Source organism: Nuphar pumila, chromosome 15 (genome assembly GCF_984573655.1).
Source record: "Nuphar pumila chromosome 15, dmNupPumi1.hap1.1, whole genome shotgun sequence".
Taxonomy (NCBI): Eukaryota; Viridiplantae; Streptophyta; class Magnoliopsida; order Nymphaeales; family Nymphaeaceae; genus Nuphar; species Nuphar pumila.
In genome coordinates, this window is record NC_143263.1 from 64,803,715 (window position 1) to 64,810,068 (window position 6,354).

A 6,354-nucleotide genomic window follows, 5' to 3' on the forward strand; every position below is an offset into this window, starting at 1 on the left:
CTTGCTTTTGCTAGTTACATGAACTTCAAGTTATATCAAATTGATGTTAAGAGTGCATTCTTAAATGGACACATCAATGAAGAAGTTTATGTAGAGCAACCTCCAGGCTTTGAAAATGAGAAATATCCAGAAAAAGTCTACAAATTGAAAAGAGCTTTGTATGGACTCAAACAAGCACCAAGAGCGTGGTATGAAAGACTACGAAATTTTCTAGAACAATCTGGTTTTTCCATTGGTCGGGTAGACTCCACTTTATTTATTAAAAATCTTAATTCAGATATTCTTATTGTACAAATTTATGTTGATGACATAATATTTGGTTCTACTAATGATTCTCTTTGTAAAGAATTTGCTAAAGCTATGCAGGAAGAGTTTGAAATGAGCTTGATGGGCGAATTAAACTACTTCCTTGGACTTTAAATAAAGCAAACTGAAGAAGGAATCTTCATCAATCAGGCTAAGTATACAAAAGAACTTCTCAAGAGATTTGGGATGGACTCATCGAAATCAAGAAGGAATCCTATTTGTACAACTACTTCTCTTGATAAAGATGAAAATGGTAAAAGTGTAGATACTAAGCTCTACAGAGGTATGATCGGATCTCTATTATACTTAACTGCTAGTCGACCTGATATTATGTTTAGTGTTTGTATGTGTGCAAGATTTCAAGCTAATCCAAAGGAATCTCATTTAACTGCAGTAAAACAAATTCTTCGTTATTTGAAAGATACTTCAGATTTCGGTTTGTTTTACCCAAAATCATCTTCCTTTGATTTAGTTTCATATAGTGATGCAGATTTTGCAGGAAGTAAATCTGATCGCAAGAGTACTAGTGGAACTTATCATTTCTTAGGAAATTCCTTAGTCTCTTGGTTTAGTAAAAAGCAAAATTCAGTATCACTCTCAACAACTGAAGCAGAATATATAGCGGCTAGTTTAGCATGTTCACAAGTACTATGGATGAAACAAACCTTAAAAGATTTCGGTTTGAATTACTCCACAATAACTATTTATTGTGATAACACTAGTGCTATAAATCTTTCGAAAAATCCTATTCAGCACTCAAGAACTAAGCATATTGAAGTTAGACATCATTTTTTAAGAGATCATGTGTTAAAAGGAGATATTTCGTTAAATTTTATTTCCACTAAAGAACAACATGCCGATATCTTCACTAAACCTCTTAAAAATAAAGATTTTATGAGAATTAGGAGAGAACTAGGTATTTGCTCGTTTTTGGATTTATAAAAATGCTAATTTTTGAACAAAATCTCAAAATCGCACTATATTAGTCGACCGATAAAATTCTAGTCGACTGGTGTTTTAAATTTTGGAATGTATAGCACCATATTAGTCGACCGATATATTTCTAGTCGACTGGTGATATTTTTTTTAGAATGAGTCGCACATTCTTAGTCGACCGATAAAGATTTAGCCAACTAAATTTTTTTAAAATTTTTAAATGAAGGGACCCGATATAAGCATCGTTTCACTTTGTTTTCGTATCTTTTCGTTTTTCTTAAAAACGAAAACCTTAAAAAAACGAAAACCCTCTTTCTCTTTTGCCTCTCTTTCTTCCGAAAAACCCTCGGAGTGTCGTTCGATCCCATTTTCGCTGGGATTTTCTTACCGTAACAAGGAGACGCCGGAGTCTTATGGTTGTGATCTTGAAACGCCGGAATCCTCCTGCAGTAACTGGCGCATCTTCAAAACACGCCGGAACCCTCTTGTGTGACAGTGCATTGTCGGAATCCCCTTGTGGTCGACTTCTTACTCGCCGTCAGCCATTGTATCCTCCTCTGGTTCTGTTTCACATCGCCGGACAACGTTCTACTTCTGCCGGAAATCATTTGGAAGTCGTCATTGTTTTTGGTAACTCTATTTTTTTTAACCATGCCTCGTACGAAGTCTGCATCTGCAAAAGGTTTAGGTTCTCCTCCTTCTACACCTTCTTCAAGACATGGTTTTTCACTAAGATTACTTCGCAATCCTCTTCTCTATGATACTTTTGGATCAATTTCTGCACTACCTATTTTACCAGGCCGAAATGTTCTATTTCACTTGTTTTCTCGTTACAAAATAAGAGAATTATTTCCTTGTATTTCACATCTTTTTTATGCTTGTGCAGATACCCTTCACTATCCGTTTCTTATTCACTTGTTTTACACGAATTTACAAATGGATCATGAAACTGGAGTTTTGTTCTCTCTTGTTCGTGATGTTGAAATCGAGTTTGATTCGAAATTACTTGGAGAAATTCTTGAAATTCCACCTTCAGACACTCTTTTCAACACTATTGAATTGAATGATGAAAGAATTTTTGAACAAATTCTTCTTCCAGGAGCACCTCACTGCCCTCCTTTCAAAAATACTAATCTTCAAACTCGTGCACGCATTGCTGGACGAATCCTTGCCCACAATGTTCTACCCAAAACTGGTTCTTTTGATTATTATTCCATAGATCTATCTACGGCTCTTTATGTTTTATTTGGAAATATTTCTGTCAACTGGGCCAATGTGTATTTTACAAATTTGTGGAAACAAAAACCATTTCTTCCTTATGGTTGTCTTTTAACCCGTATTTTTAGACATTTCAAAGTTCCTTTAACAAATGAAAAATACATTGAGCAAAAAGAGTTCTTTGATCAAACAATTTTTAAAAGAATGAAAATTAAATATCTGCCTCCTTTAAATGTTGATCAAACTGAACCATCTGATCCTAATGAACCATCAATTTCTGAACCTTCACCTTCTGCGACACCTTCATCTCATGCAAAAAGAAAGAAATTTTCGACAAGTCAAGACCATGATGAAGTTATGCAGAGACTGGAAGCTTTAGAGCTGCATCAACATACTTTTCGTGAAGATGTGACTTAACAACTATCTTCGATTCAGAAAGAGATTACTTCAATCAAGGATTTGCTCAACTCACTTTTCTAATCTTTGTTGTCTGAACTTTCATACTTTATGGGTTGTAATATTTTAAACTTGTATCTCTAGTTTGCTTATGCTATTTCTGCCCTTACTCTTTTTGATTCTGACAAAGGGGGAGAAAAAGATGATAGCAAACATTGCAGGAGATCTTGCATAAACATTGCAGGAGATCTTGCATGAGAAATGCAAAATTAAGAGAAAAAGAAAGCTTTGAATGAATGTATTTCTAAATGCATGAAGAAATAATGAATGGAAATGCAAACCAATCAATATGTGATATATGTGCTTTAAATGTGCTAACTTTTAATGTTTTGCAGCATATTGATAGGGGGAGTAAAATCTCCATCTATGCATCTAAATGCTTCATCTTTGATTAAGTTTGTCATCATCAAAAAGGGGGAGATTGTTACGACAATGAAGCCATACATGATACTTCAAGTACAAGGTTTTGATGATGAGCAAGTGGAATCAACTGCATTTCAGCTAAGGCTATGAAGAAATTGAAGAATTCGATGAAGAATCTTTGAAGACTAGTGTGCAAATGTTTAATTAATTAAAAGTCTTAGATTCTTGTAAGAGCCTTACTTAGAGTGTATATTTAGGTTGCATTTCACCTTAAAAGTCTTTAGAAAAACTTTTCTAAAAAGAACCCTCATGAAAATCTTTTTAGAAAACTCTTTTCTTAAATTTTCATGTTTATTAGTCGACCAATAGACTTACCAGTTGACTAATCCTTTCGCGCCATATTTTCTAAAAAATCATTTTTGTCAAATTAGTCGACCGAAGGTTTTATCAGTTGACTGGACAAAATGTCTGTTTTCTGGAAAATTAGCAGCAGTCGACTGAACAGAACATGTGTTTTCTGAAAATTTAGCAGCAGTCGACTAATGCTTTTTATCAGTCGACCGAACAGAATGTTTGTTTTTCAAAAGATTTTAGCAGCAGTCGACTAAAAGGTTTTTCAGTCTACTGATGATATTATCAATCGATTAACTTTTCTCAAGTCGACTAAGTTTCAAAAATTCAGATTTTCAAACGGCTCGATTAATAGATCAGTCGACCGACGATAACTGTCAGTCTACTAATAACTAACTATTAGTCGACTAACTGATGTTTCAGTCGACTAATTTTGCCGTTTTCCTGAAACTTCAAAAAAGGCGTATCTTTTCATTTTTCAAACATTTTGATCGTTCAAAATGGACAATTTTGATACCCTTTCATACCCTCAACGTATGGAATACTTTAACTATAAATATGAGTGCATTGCACACTAAAAAATAACAAGAATTCAATCGATTTGAATCATTTACTTATTGTTTTTCACTCTTATTCATTCAAGTATTTGTTTTCTCACTCACGTGATATTTTCACTTCAGTTTTTCACTCAAATCACTTTGAGAGATAGTGAATTCGCGAGTAGAGTATTTCAACAACCTCAAAAGCCAATTGCATCTCATTTGCATTCAAAAGGATGGCTCATAGGTTGTTTTGTAAGTTGTTACTTATTTTCTGTAAAAAGAAGGACTCCTTGGTGTAAAGGAGTTGTTTGCTTTCAGTAGGGTTGTTACTGAAAGTGAGACCAGTTATGGTCTGTGTGATCTTGTAGTTTACAAGATTGATAGTGAAAATCTCAAGCAGGTTTTGCTTGGGGACTGGATGTAGGTCGGGTTAGACCGAACCAGGATAAAATCTTGTGTTCTTTGTGTGTTTGCTTTGAGATTTGCAAAATCATTAAATATTCCGCAGATAATTTTTAAAAGCACTATTCACCCCCCCTCTAGTGCTCGTTGCCTAGATCCTAGTGCACTTTCAATTGTTGTGAATATTTTCAAAACATGCGAACCTCCTTTTTACTAAAAAAAAATCACATAAGGTGTGCAGAAGGACATTCGCAAATGTGAGAGTATTTAGTTAAGGAAAGCTTGCAAATATAGTATGACCTTCACAAATAATGTTTCTGAATGTCTCCAAAATGTGTAAACCTTCTTTTACTAAAATCTCATAAGGGGCATAAGCATGATGGTTGGAGTAAAAAGACAAAATTATCCTTGAATTAAAAAATGATGTTGATGTTTACATGATGCCATGTTCAATAAGATAAAGTGTAAAAGTGTGAATGATAGGATATTATATTTAACAACAAGTATTTTGGTGATGGTTGTTGTTAATGATTGACCATGTGAAATGAGAAAAAAAAATGTGGCTATACGAAGGCAGGGTAGAAAGATAAATGTACCTCTATATGAAAAAACAACAATAGGATATTCATGATGTCATCTTCAACAAGACAGAATGTGAAATTGTATGTGACATGACACGATGTCCTGTTTGTAATACCCTGGTGATGACTACAATAAGAGGTTGACCATATGAAATAAGAAAGCTATATGATGGTGGGGTAAAAAGGCAAACCTACCCTTACGTGAAAAAACAAGTCATTCATAATGTCATGGTGAAATATGAAACTGTGAATGACAAGATACAATGTTCAATTACTCATGATATGATGTTTATGGGTTTTCACCAACCTTTAATTTTCATTAGCGAACTTTTGGGTCACTCGTGTCCACCAAGGACTACTCTTGAAATAGATATGTATGTCAATGTATACATGGTGTCGTGGTTAACAAGAACGAGTGTGAAAATATGGATGATATGATATGATGTTGAGCAAGAAGTACGTCGGTGGTGGATTTTATTAGAGATTGTCTAGATGAAATAAGAAAAAATAGGAGAGTTACATAGTGGTAGGGTAAAATGGCAAACTTATTTATGTATTAAAAAAATGATAACAAGGCATTCATCATGCCATCTACAATAAGATGAAATATGAATGTATCATTGACAATTATGGGACCATATGAAATAAGAAAAATATGAGAACTATACATAGGTTGTGTAAAAAGATAAAACTATGCTTACGTGAAAAAACAAGTAATTTATAATGTCATCTTCAATAGGATAAAATATAAAAGTGTGAGTGACAAGATACAATGTTCAGTTACTTGTTATTCTTAAAACTCTAACTATATGATGTTTGTGGGTTTTCACTACACTTTAATTTCATTAGCGAACTTAGTAGGTCTCTTGTCTCTAACTAGGTCTACGCGATGGTAGGGGTAAACTAACAAAATTGTCCCTAAAGTGAATATTTATGTTAATGTATACATGGTGTTGTGATCAACAAGAACAAGTGTAAAAATATGAATGACATGATATGATGTTAAGCAACATGTATGTTGGTGATGACTATTGTTAGAGATTGACTGAATGAAATGAGAAAAATAAAAAAGTCACACTGTGACAGGGTAAAAAGATAAACCTATCCCAGTATAACAAAACAATAATGAGGCATTCATAATGACATCTACAACAAGATTAAATATGAAAGTGTCATTGGAAAGGTGCAATATTCAGTTA